Raw genomic sequence first — 7,191 nt, 5'->3', positions numbered from 1 at the left:
CTACATAGCTTAAGCACCCGGGTAATACCCGGATAATATTAAGAAAACTTGTTAAAAGTTATAGAAATTGTGATGTAAATATCAAATATGAAAACTTGACAACATATCTAATGATGTAATAAGCATACATTTATAATACCATACAATTCAAGTTTACTTCTAGTACATAAAACACAAATTAATATAAGTTCAAAATATAAAACGACAATAATAATAAATTCAAAATGTGATAAATAACATAAAAATTTAACATTTTTCAACTTGTTATTCTGTGTTTTGTTTTGTTTGTGTTGTAATTAATAAAGTTTTTACATTTAATGAATTATCAACCTATGCAAAAAAGGTTTTTTTTTTTACACCTATATGTATTTAATTCATTGGTTAGGTTTTTTATGCAAGTTATTAGCTAATTATGAATGAAAAATAAATACAAAAATTTATTTATTGAAGGATTTTGAGTTAAAGTAATTTATTTAATTTTATTGGCCTTGCTAATGATTATTATATGCGTTAGTACATAAAATAGTTTACTTTTATCATAAAATTCAAGAGTGTGTTTGCGATATGGAATGTACAATTTTTTTTAAGACATACTAATTTTATTTGAAAAATACTAAATACAACTTTAAATCTGTAATTAATGTGCATAAAAACCTATACCATTCATATTAAACACGTACCCTTAAAGTTTATGTTAAGTGACTATCTATGTACACTAAATGACCGCATCTAGCAAAAACTAATTTTTTTAATTAATAAGCTTAGTATATAAAATAAATATGATATGATTTGCTTAAATGGAGCAGCACTACAAATTTGGCGGGATAATAACAAACTATTTCTTTTTTTGTTATACCTACATATTTGTTTATGACATCATAATTAATAACTTTTAAATTATATTAACAAATGAAAGGGTTTTAGATGTGCCAACTAAGCTTATTTTTTAGCTATCTTTTTTTAACCATAAAAATCATGGGGATCAAACATTTATTCAAAATATTAAAATATTGTTATGTGAGAGGTTTTCCACTCACGTTGGGTGCATAACAGTCTCTTACTCATTTTTCTCTATCTCTCTCTCTCTCTCTCACACACACACACACACACACATATATATATAGGGGAAGAGAATATGTTGCTATCATGTACCTAAGTTTGAGTATAGAACCTCTCACATGTCATTTTTTTAAACCATAAAATTAATGGGGGGCCTTGTGATTTATTTATTTTACAAACAAATATTAAAAAATTGATATGTGAGGAGATTTACCTAAGCTTTGGATAGTCTCTCACAAACACACACACATATATATATATATATATATATTATAGACACATATAATTCACCTTTACTTTGTTCACAAAGGTTACAACCTCTTCAAACTCCAGCGTTTTTCTTGGTGGAGGCTCATCCTTTTCTATTACAGTTGTTTCATACCTGATGATGGGCAAAACCTTTGTGACCTCTTCAAGAAGATCAGGTTGATTTTCAAAAAGTGCAGCGACTTCATGGAAGACTTCCTTTACTCCCTTGTGTTCTTTCCGATACATGTTCAAGGTGTCCAAAAATGATTTGTAAACATGATCGTCATTTTGGAATCGTTTCTGCAAAACTGAAAGTTAGAATGCACAGATTTAAAGAGTCCATACTTAGTTTTTGTTTATTTAATAAATAAAAAATATACACTTCACCTTTACTTTGTTCACAAAATTTACTGCCTGTTCAAGTTCCACTTTTCTTTTTGGTGGAGGTTCGTCCATTTCGATTACCCTTGTTTCATACCTTTTGTGTAAGAACCCGAAAAAGCAAGATAATGAAAAATCAATAATTTTTCAATAATGGAACAAATGAACTTCCCTGAACGATGGACCTCATGGATAAAAGGGATTTTATTCTCAACTCGCTCCTCAGTTCTGGTGAACGGATGCCCCACAGCCGAATTTAATTCTGAAAGAGGTGTTCCCCAAGGTGACCCGCTGTCACCTTTTCTTTTCATTATCGCTATGGAAACTTTCTCCAATATCATAGCGAGCCTCAACAACTGGTCTGATTCAAGGCATAAAATTGCCGAATTCTGGCCCCACCATCTCAAACCTTCTATATGCCGATGATGTCATCTTGCTCGGGTCTTGGTCTTCCTCTTATCTCCAAAACATCAGAAGAATCATTTTATGCTTTTACCTTGCCTCGGGACTAAAGATAAACATGCACAAATCCAGTTTTTTTGGCATCAATCTGTCTAATGAAGTCACCAAATCGAAAGCCTCCCTTTCTCCTACCTTGGTCTACCGGTAGGGACAAACATGAACCTCACCAAAAATTGGCTTCCCGTGATACAAACTTTTGAAAGCCGCCTCTCACAATGGAAAGCAAACTCCCTCTCTATCGGTGGTAGGATCACCCTTATTCGTTCCGTGCCACCATGCCTTGTAAATTGAATCTGGTGGGTGCTTGGAAAACGATTTCCAAACTTGGCACCCACCGTACCCCTTCTACATTACCTTCCCGGACCTCTTTAAACTCGAGAAATACAAGGGATGCTTCGTCAATGAAAGAGCCACAGGTAGAGGCAGATTCTCCCAGTGGGAATGGCGCTGGACGAGACCACCATCAACACAAATCAAGTGATGCTCTCACAAATCGCTAATGTCTCACTAACAAACGCAACTGATTCTTGGACATGGTCTCATGACACTTCTGGAAGCTTCACAGTCAAATCGATGAACAAATATCTCCAATCCACCACTCATGGACCCAATCGTTGGCCATTTCCCTGGAACAGGATTGCACCCCTTAAAGCCAATATTCTGGTATGGAGACTCGAAATGAAGAGAATCCCGGCAGCTGATCTTCTGCTACAAAGGAATGTCCAAGTTGCCACGACAACCTGTACACTTTGCAACCATCATTCTGAAACCGTCGACCACTTGTTTCTACACTGCAGCTTTGCAAACTTTCTCTGGGATTTCATTCGAATATGGTGCAATCTCCCGGCAATCAAAGAGCTTCTTGAGATACATAATATCTTTTATCTCAACCCAACAAAACGAAGCTTCGGGTAATCTGGAAGTGTCGAAATGATCGAATATTCTCTAACAAGCTTCCTTCAATCAGATTCGCCTCGAAAGAAATCAAAATCCAAAGCTTTTTATGGATATCAAACCGAGCAAAAAAACATCGAATGAATTGCCAAAGCTGGAGCACCTTCAATTTTTAGTCTCGTAGAATCGTAGTTCGTACGGGTATGGCATATATATATTTTTTTTGGTATGAATAGTTAAAAGCCCTATTATAAGTTAAATTGTTTTAGTCTTTCGTGTTTTAGTGGACTGGACCGGACCTACTCGATCAAATGGGCTTCTTAAATTATGTCAACAACCTTTCTCCACCGAGCGAGCAAATTATGCCATGCCACGTGATCTGGACATGTCTTCCAATACCCGTGACACAATGGGAACAGAAACGACTCACACACTGATGATGATATTTCTTTCATGTTTTCCTGCATTAACTCTAATAAAACTTTTAGCTTTAGCGTAATCTCAAGGTGGTGCTACCATTTTTTGTGTGGAACACCAACTTATTTTGTGGGATGTTCAAATTAGACGTGATCGACGTTATAACGCAAAGATAAACCTTTTTGGCGGATTTCAAATTTTGACAAGATACGACATATGTTTGCTTTAAAGTATTGTCAATATATTGAGCATTATGACATCTCTTAACACTATAATTTCAGATGGCCTAGCTTATATATAAGTAATAATAATATATACTTTGATGCTTGCAAATGATCAATTTGATCATTTATTTACCTTTTTAAACGGTGAGTTAGTTGCTTAGATTAAAGAATTCACAATGACATCCAAAACGTAGACCTCGAACCCACACTCCACTTTAAACTCGTTACCACCCTCAAGGATACCCTTTGAGGTTACCGTGAGAACTGAGAAAGAAAATTTATGGAATGAGCCTCGAACCCAAGACTTCGCTCAGGTCTTTGAGTGTGGGTATTCTACTATGATTCGAATTTCACATTTGACATTTCTAAAGGTACTGTATTATTGTTCTTTTTCTTAAAAAAAAAAATAAGAATGATGATGGAACACGTACATTTTCAACTTGATTTAAATACGTTAAAGCATAATTACTAATACATTCCTATTCATTTGAAAGTTTAAACGTACGCGTTTTTGTTTTTTTAATTTCTTTACAATAAAATAATATTGCAAATTTTCTTGTTGCTTCCAAAAACAGAAAACGTCTATAAAACTTATATTGCGCATCCACAAACATTCATATCTTGAAGATGTATCAGCAAAAACGAACCATCTTTGATACTTTGATTGCTAAAGCTTCTATGATAAGTGAAAAACTCATAGAAAATGCTAATTTTACATATAAAATAAAAAAACAATTTTTTATAAGAAAAAAAGAACATTTTCTTTATTAATTAGCCATAACAAACAAAAAATAATTAATAATCTTACAGTTGAGAAACAGAAAGACGACGTCCGTATCAAAAATTCTTGCAAACCGACTTAAACAAGTGATTACCAAAATCATCTCCCAAACCCAATCTGCCTATCTCACGGATCGTAACATCTTAAACGGCCCACTAATGTTAAATGAGATTGTGTCGTGGATCCGAAAAAACAAACAAGAGGCTTTTTGCTTCAAAATTGACTTTGAGAAGGCATTTGACTCAGTCAATTGGCAGTTTCTACTATCGATAATGGAGCAGATGAAATTCCCAGAAAGATGGCTTATGTGGATTAGGGGCATTCTTGAATCAACCAGGTGTGTCGTCTTGATTAATAGTTGCCCTACTTCCGAATTCAACTGCGAAAGAGGTGTTCCCCAAGGTGATCCTCTCTCACCCATTTTATTCATTATCGTCATGGAAGACTTTTCTAATGTTCTTTTTATTCATTATCGCCATTTTATTCAACTGCAAATTTGGGCCTTTTTCTGGCATTCGACTTCCTAACCACGGCCCAACCATCTCCCATCTTTTATTTGTTGATGATGCCATCCTACTTGGATCATGGTCTTCAACCCACCTCAAAAACATTTCTAGAATACTGAGGTGTTTCTATTTGGTGTCCGGTTTTAAAGTAAATTACCATAAGTGGAGTTTCTTTGGAATGAACCTATCTCCTGAAATCATAGCTACTTCCACATCGATTTTAAATTGCAAAAGTGACCAATTTCCCACTACTTACCTTGATCTCACAGTTGGAGCCAACATGAATCTTGTGATAAATTGGGCCCCTGTCATCCGTACCTTTGAAAACCGCCTCTCTCTTTGGAAAGCTTTGACCTTGTCCCTTGGTGGTCGCATTACCCTCATTCGATCGGTGCTTGACAGCCTCCCTACTCACTTCTTCTCCTTGTACAAGGCCCCAGTAAGTGTCCTATCTAAACTTGAAAGTATACGTCATTCCTTTTTTTGGGGGGGTACCGTTTCTAGTAGAAAAATTCCATGGGTTTCGTGGGATATAATAACTGCTTCTTTGGAATCGGACGAGATTGGGTTGGGTTCTTTAGAATCTAAAAATATAGCATTACTCTCAAAATGATGGTGGAGATATCGTCGACATCCTGATTGTTTTTGGGGTAAGGTTATTTCGGCCATCCACTTCTCACCCCGAAATTGCTCCCCAATTCCCCTCAAAGCTAATGTGGTGGGCACCTGGAAAACAATTGCCAGGCTAAACACCCGCCTCCTTTCCTTTAATATTGCATTGGAGAATTGTTTTACAGGTAAAGTAGGAAATGGTGAGCGTCTAAGGTTCTGGATTGACCCCTGGATAACAAACAACCCGCTTTGCATGAGCTACCCTGATTTGTATCGATTGGAAAGGCACAAAAACTGTTACATCCGGGATCGATGCACTGGAAGGGGTTTATTCTCTCAATGGAAATGGGATTGGAACCGCCCCCCATATACACCATCTGAGCTTTATCAACTTCAAGACCTGCTTACCACGATCTCGAACACCAACCTCACCACTTCACCAGATTCCTGGCTGTGGAACCATGACTCTTCTGGATGTTTCACTGTTAAATCCATGAAGAGCAAACTTTAATTTTCTGCTCATGGCCCCCGTAACTAGCAGTTTCCATGGAATAAAATGGCACCAATAAAAGTAAATATCATGGGTTTGAGGCTTGAAAGGGAGCGTCTAGCTACTGCTGATCAATTACAAAAAAGAAATATCCATTTAACCACCCATGTGTGCTCTTTATGTCGCTGCCATAATGAAACGACCAGCCACTTATTTATCCACTGCTCTTTCTCAAATGCACTTTGGACACTTATCCTAGATTGGTGCAACCTCCCGTTCTTCGTACCATCCAGCCCAAGAGAGCTCTTTGATATGCATGAATCTGTCTTTTTTAACCCCCCAAAAAGAAGATATGTCCACCTTATTACACTCGTCTTTTGCTGGGTGATTTGGAAATCGAGGAACGAGTGTATCTTCCTGAACAAAACTCCCAGCCTGCGTTTTGCCATGATCGACATTAAAAGAACAAGCTTTCATAGGATATCTAATCGATCACCGAACCTGGACTTTGACTGGATCAAATGGTGTAGCTTTAATTTTTGATTCTCCTAATTTTCAGTTATGCTTTATCTATGTACCCCTGTTTTACATGTTTTCTTTACATTCTTGTTTGTAATCTAGCTCCTCGCTAGCTCCTTTCATCAATAAAATACCAGTATTGAATGTTCAAAAAAAAAAAAAGAATTACTAGTACGTAGATGGTAATTACATCATTTCGTCATCGCTTCATCCCTGTGTTAGCTTTACATAAAAGTTGTTAATTATAATTTACGAGAGCAAGTACCCGCGCGTTGCGGCGGTGAGATGATGGGGGTGATAGGTCATAGAGTGTGATAGCCAAATGCCTTAACCGTACGGGCTCCGCCCTCGGATTTAAAAATTCATCGAAAGTATATCGAATGACATCTCTAATGAAAGAGCATTAAATTTTAAGAACACCCATGTAATTTTTATAATTTATCGATGTACGGTTTTTGAGATAAAAGATTTTGAATAAATTAGAGGAAGAAATGATTTATGGAGGAGAGAGAAACAAAATGATTGATTGAGATTTGATGAGAGAGAAAGGGTGTTAGGTAAATATAAAACTGAGATATGGGCATTTTAAGAAAGTAA

This window comes from Erigeron canadensis, chromosome 2 (assembly GCF_010389155.1).
Source record: "Erigeron canadensis isolate Cc75 chromosome 2, C_canadensis_v1, whole genome shotgun sequence".
Classification (NCBI taxonomy): domain Eukaryota; kingdom Viridiplantae; phylum Streptophyta; class Magnoliopsida; order Asterales; family Asteraceae; genus Erigeron; species Erigeron canadensis.
Note: the sequence above shows the minus strand (reverse complement) of the source record.